Here is a 7,094-nt window from a genome sequence, read left to right on the forward strand (position 1 = left end):
ACTACACAACAAAGAATACAAAGGGAAGGTTTGGGCTTTTTTGTTGATTGTGTTTTTTTTTTTCCACCCCTCTTCTTTGTATCAGTAGCACCTTCTCCTCCTATTACTAGCTTTCTTGCTAACCTGTCATATGCAATGTTAGGAAAGAATGCACCCACATAATAACAGACCGCAAACAAGCTTTGTCAGGACAGAGTATAACGCGACATTGCACAGGTGCTCAAAACATGGTAATTGAATAGTAAATGCATTTGTTAAAACTACCAGATTTGCAAAAGCATCTGCAATGACTAACAATAAGGATTTTTTTTTTTATTATTATTTTCTTGCATGCTGCATGCAAGAGCACTAACTAAATCTGTTATTATTTCTTCCTCCTGACTTTGAGAAACTGTGTAACAATGTTTGGAAGATTTTTATCATTACTGCTTTTATTTATTTTTTAAGTGTGAGCATAAATAATATGAATTTGAAACTTATTTTTTTACTTAAATAAACTATCCATTGTATATGTGTCATACATGAAAATATTAATCATTACTTCACAAGGAAAATCACAGTTTACAATCGCTAGTTATACCTGACAACCCCACAATACAAACTCGGGGTTGGTTTGCTTGTGCTTGTCAGTATTGTGTAATTCTGAGGAGTTGTACAATATGTTACTGAATTCGTAGTCACGTATTACTCATATTTGTCTCTTTAGTAAATCAGGTTTTTTGAAAGAAGGCAGAGGAGCTCTAAATTATGGTTTTCTCAAAGATTATTTTGAAGAGGTTTCAAATAAAAAAAATGTGGTTTTAAGATCTGATAGGACTCAACTAAGTGTTCTAAAAGAACATAAATATATAATTGTTGAACTATTAAGATAGAGACTAAAAATATTACTAAAATTCCTTTGAACTGGAAGGAGGTAGCAAAAACAACTCTTTCTTTTTTTTAGGTTTTAGAAGAAGGAGTTGGGGACCTGTGTATAACTTCGATCGAGGTTTTCACTGACTTTTTACTGTATTAACCTTAATAAGAACAGAATTAATGAACACATGGATAAATGTGATATAACAAGGAAGAGTTATAGTACGCTTTTGGAGATTACACCTCAACTTTTTTAGGATTTCTGAAAAAGTCAAGCAGAATCATGTGGACTAAGGGGATCCAGTTGATGTGGTTTACCTAGATTTTCAGGAAGCATTTGACAATTTGCTATCAAAGGATCTTAAAGAAACCAACCTTATTGTAGGAGAATAAAGGTCTGAATGAATTAGTGACCAATTAAAAGTTCAGGGAAGAAAAGGTCAACTTTCACAGAATAAATGCAGTTATCGGCAGACATTCAACGAGATTCAAACTGTTCAGCATACTCAGAAGGGATCTGTAGTATCCATTCCAAAGAGTTTGCTGAGGCCCACAGAGTTATTCAATGCTGTGAAAAACTGAAACTGACTGCAAAGAACATGCCGAAGGATCTTGTGACACCGAATGATAGAAGAACAGATATAGTTCAGTTTTAATAAGTGCAAGTAAATGCATGTGAGGGTAAAAAAATATTCCTAAACTATACAATACTATACGCTGGAAAAAAAAAGCCATTCCATCTTGAATACTGCATGCAGTCCTGGTCCTCCCATCTTAAAAGGGATTTATTATGTAACTGGAAGAAGGCAACAAGAATGATCAAAGATAAAGAATGGTTTTCATATGACAAGAAGATATGTTTTCATCTAACAATATATACTAGGATTCTTTAATTTGGAAAAGATATGAGAGCTTGAACTTTGAGATATTAAAGGAACCATTTATGGAAATCACTTTGAGCAGCACAGATTTTCAAAGTGGAAGAATAGTGAAATTTAAGTAAAAAAAACTGTTCAGAAATTGCATTACAAACAAGAAAGGGATAAGCATTCCAATAAGGAATTAAAAAGGAAAGAAATAGCAAAGAAAAATCACAGATGACAGAACAAAAATGGTGAGAGACAAGTCAGGATGAATTAAACCTCATGAAGCAAAGTACAGCAGTGAAAAATTCTTCAAACAAAGAACAAGGCATGTACACCACACTGTCGTGAGATGAACAATAGGCTGGCCTAAAACCCAAGTAATTATTTGACCTTTTTTTTTTTTTTGGCAAGGAGGATGATTTAAAATGTAGACAAAACAGGAAGAAACTAATAGGATGATGGCACTGAAATGAAAATGACTATATTCAAAGAAAAAAACAATAATCAACATGAAAGCCCAAATCCAGGTGAAAGATTTTGGTAAATTACCAAGACACAGAGTAGTACCATAGAAAGGAGAATAGAATATGTAGTACTTTCTGTCAGAACTCAAAACATTTTCATGCAATTAACATGGAGGAAAAAAAGTCATTTGATTCACAAAAGATGATATAATAGAAGCATTTTAAGGTAATAAGAAGCTCATTAAAGGAGCAATGATGATGAGTTATGCTTTCAGGGAAGCTACCTAGCAGGAGGAAGATTAATAGAAAAGTTTCTCACAGATTATTGAATATTCTGTCTTCAATATTTTAATTAATGGCCACAGCACAGAAGTAGAATCACGTTCAAAAATTTGCAAAGAAAATGAGAAAGGTGTATCCAAAAAAAGGATTAAAAATACCACATGGGAAGAAGAGGATAACTTTGCATGTAGACTGTAGTATTAAATAATAGTTTCAAAGTGCAAGAATAACATTTCTTTAATGGGAATTCATAACCTGAAGCTGTAAGGAGAAAGACCCAGATGACCTGTTGAGCAACAGATATTGTACCACAAAATGTGATCATAAAAAAGGTGATGGAATCAAAGGGTGTGACAGGCACAGTATTTCCAGCAGGATTGGAAGAACGGTACTTTTAAGTCCACAAACACTACAGATCCCATTCTGGGCTTATAAGTGATTCTCATGGTACTGAATGTGAGCAATAGCCTTGGTTGGAAATTCCATACTAAACTTCCCCCCCGTGTATCTGCTCACATCTGCCAGGGGTTCCCACTGAGATAAGCTGTAGCCATATCCACTGTGCTGGAGAAGGTCGATGTTACAGGCAGTATGAAGGGTCAGCATTATCACTTGGCCGCAATGCACTAGCTTGCAAGTGTATATCATTTGTAGGGGATACACATCCCAGGAAAGGGATACAGATTCTGTAAGTTTAGTCCTCGCAGGCGGTGCAGCTGCTATGGAAAGGCTCTAATATCTGGTGAGCCCAGGCTGAAAATGGTCATAAGGTTGTAGGACCTACACTGTAATAAGCCAGCTGCTTTTACTGAAGTTTAGAGACATCAGAAATGGTATGTTTGCAGCAGTAGCAAATTCCACAGGAAAAGGAATATCACTGCTAAGCAAGCCAAATAGAAGTACAAGGCCCACAGAGAAATAAAAATTACATTAAGTTACAGCCAGGTGCAGTTCCCCGTGTGACTGTTCAGCACCCACGTCCATCTAACTTGCACTAAATAGTCCTAAAATGTTAATGTTGACAGGTTGTACATAAAGCCTATTTATATATTTCTAACTCTATATATTTATCTATATAATTATATATATTTCTATGTTTTGAAGTAAGAAGCCAGAAGTTTTGGGTATCGTGCTTTTTCTGGGTGTAATGCAACATTGTGGTATTGTTCTCAGGGAAGTCAATAACAATTTTGAAAGCTAACATAAAAGTGCTACCTGAACACTTCTTCTAAAAACAAAGCGTCCAACTCTGAAAAACAGACTCCAAAAGCACGATACCCAGCTGGACTCCAGTGAGGCTATGGGAGCAAGAAGAATTGCTGCTGTGGACTGTTACACAACATCTTGAGCTTTGGCCACACAACCACCCCTCTTCAGGGGGTGTTCTATGTTTTGGTTTGCCTTCCAAATTTACCTGCATTTCTCAAGCGTTCTTTGTATATACGATACCACTTCCTCTAGAAACCATCTTCTCATGTATGTAATTACCATAACATCAAGCAGGAGGTTATGTTCTCTTTTCCTTTGAGGGAAAAAAAATTATTACATCATTACCTTTTACAGCTGCTCCAAATGAAGAGAATAACAAAAGAATTCAGCTTTTTGAAGAAAATGTTTAAAGTCATCACTATTTTGAAATTATTTAATGATAGGCTCATTTAGAATCCTCAGGCTTCTGGAATGGCAGAAAGCAAAATATTTGCCTGAGCTTAGCAGATAATAGGCACTCTAAAGATCAAAATATATATTAAAAATTATTTCTAAAAATATGTCTATACAATTGCCCACAAATTTAATTAGAACATCAGTTTTGTATGCAGAATACATTTGTCCAGGAATACTGAGGAGTCCATTATTACAAGATACAGCAGCTGCATGCTTACAAACGTTAACATGCAGATAAAATTAGAAATGGTTTGATGTCTGTCCTCCTCACCCTTCCATGGAATTTCAGTCTTACATCTCTGGTTGTATAATATTTGATAATTACTTGGCTTTAGGAAAAAAAAAAAAAAAAGCCCTTGCATACTCCAGCAAAACTCAGAATTGCTTCTTTCTTCAATAGGAATTTCAGGTATTTGAGGAATGCCAGATCAGAACTAAGACTTACAATAGTATCAGAAAAATTCCCGTCCCTACTGTATACTAAAAAAACCTACCAGTCAGTTGAAGAAGCAGAGAAATCAGGGATCACATGAGTAAGGCGAACTGCACAGATACAAAGGAAGTTGTAGGACCTGATGTACTGCTTTAGATATTAGTTTTGTATTAAGGAATAACAGCATTAAGAGGCTTCTACTGGGCTAAGTGTGCACAAACACACAAAAATAAATCCCCAATCCAGTCTTACCGGGCATCTCTGCATACTTCAGAGGAAGTACATCATGTTTACTCACAGAGTAAATCCTGTCATAGACAGCTGAGCATAAAACAGCTTGCTTGTGCCCAAAGAGCAAAAGCTCTGTCCTCCCCTACCCTTTCTTTTCCTCCTTTGTTTTTCAGACCCTTTCACTGAGTCAAATTAACTCACTAAAATAGCCCAGCCAAAAGGAGGGGGTGAGGTGAGGAGACGACAGGAACAAGCAGGACTGCACCCGCTTAGTGCTGGCCAGTTACAATCAGTGTCTCGCAGAACTGCAGGATTAGCCACATGAGAAAATCCCCCACATGCTTAACTGGCTGTAGTACAGAGAAGGCAGATATTTAGGGGCAAGAAATACCGTTATTTTCTGATAATTAAGACTGTGAGACCATGTTTAATTTCATGAACACAAATGGTACCCTGGAAGCCAGTTGTCAACAGGACTAAAACCAAGCATATTTGCATTTGCACAGCTCAAAACTTGCTACTAATAGTTAGGGCTTACTAACGATAAGCCGATTGCTAACAATAGTTAGGCAGGTTAACAATAAGAAGGTTAGTAAGATTAAGCAGGTTACCGATTAAGAATAAGTAACCACGCTGCTAACACAGCTAGGAAATTCTAGTTGCCAGCATAATGAATTGTTACAAACTGTCCTGTTACCACATCATTCAGATCATCACTCTCTTTTTAAACATAGCCTTCCACACTTACAGATGTACGTGGTTCTCATGAAGGGCTTCTGTTAACTTGCTACACTTTTTAATGCATATTTCATGCCACCCTACATTTTCTAAAATGTGTAAAAGATACACAAATTACATTTGTAATAAGTAGTAAAAGCAAGCAAACAAAAAATCAGCTCTTACAGCTGTTAATGTGTCTCATTCTGATTAAGTTGTGTGCTGGGGAGCTCAGTCCAGTAACACCTTTGTCCGTGAAGGTACTGGAATTGCCAAGGGCACCATCCCAGCTCATCAAGCAATGAGCTCGCAGATGTAATACTTAAGGGGCCACACAAACAGCTAGGTGTGAGTTAACACATCCTTGACAATGACCAATTTGGGGTTGGAACTCAGAGTTTTTGTCTAAGAAAAAAAGCAACTCCAAGTATTACACAGCAGAATCTCAGCACAAAGTGCTAAGGCTAGTCTGACTGACACAAAGGGCCTGCTTATCCTGCCACTGCAAAATATCCATTATTAAGAAACGCCTATCAATGGGTTCATAAAGTTTATGATATTGCAAAACTGTGATACTGCCCGAGGCAGCCAGACCAGAAGCACATGAATGTCAGAGCTGAGATACTAAGCAATTAAGACTTAAAATAAAAACCAGAAAATACATTTGCAGAGTTGCCCACTTTGAAGACTAGAAAAAACTATTACTCCCTGCAAACCCCTGTCCAATTCATTTCCTCAGTGAGAATTTCCCATATCCCTTGCTTGTTAACTAGATTCATAGTTTATTCCTGGATGAAACCTTCCTTCTCCTCAAACTCTGTTAATGCTGATTTCATTCAAGCCTAGCAAGCTGAGGCTGAGTTTAACTCTCCTCGTGTAGCTGGCTGGGTACCTGTTTGCCTGCTCCAGCTTGTTTCTAACCCTGAGAACTAGCACGCTACTCTTGTAGCACGCAGGCCCTCCTGTTCACACAGCTCCCTTTCCCACTGAAAGGCAGCTCGATGCTGCACAGAAATAGCCTTCAGCTTCAAACCAGCCATGCAACTTCAGTCATAGGGCTAAGCGGCTTCTGAAAGGAGTATCTAGACTTTTCTAATTGATCATAATAGCTAGAGCTATTGTGTACACCCATTCCTCACTGGATAATGTGAGTGCATGCATAAAATAATGAAACAGTTTAAAAGAGAAGCAGCCAAGTTGCACTGCTCCTTTCAACTGCATGCCATCAGTTTGGAGTCTGGGGAAGAATGAAGCTATCTCAGTGATTGTATGTGTTTCTAAATACAGGCAATGATGCCTCTACAATTTGCATACCTGACCCAACACTCACTGGTCTCTGCTGGGAAGCTGGTAACCTTGCTGCATTCTCATGAGCAGCTGAGGCCAAGCTACGAGGGGGACTTTCTCGAGGGCTTTCTGTAGCTCTTCCACCTTCTTCAGAAACGAACTCTTCTCTGTGCTTTTCTATCAAAATAGAGGTGCTAATACATTAACACATTAAAGAAAACACCGTCCGCCAAGCTTGTAATGTTTCTGAAGTTACTTGCAAAGCACAGGGATATTGCACAATTATGCCACTTT

The sequence above is a fragment of the Ciconia boyciana genome, chromosome 3, assembly GCF_034638445.1.
Source record: "Ciconia boyciana chromosome 3, ASM3463844v1, whole genome shotgun sequence".
In the NCBI taxonomy this organism is placed as follows: domain Eukaryota; kingdom Metazoa; phylum Chordata; class Aves; order Ciconiiformes; family Ciconiidae; genus Ciconia; species Ciconia boyciana.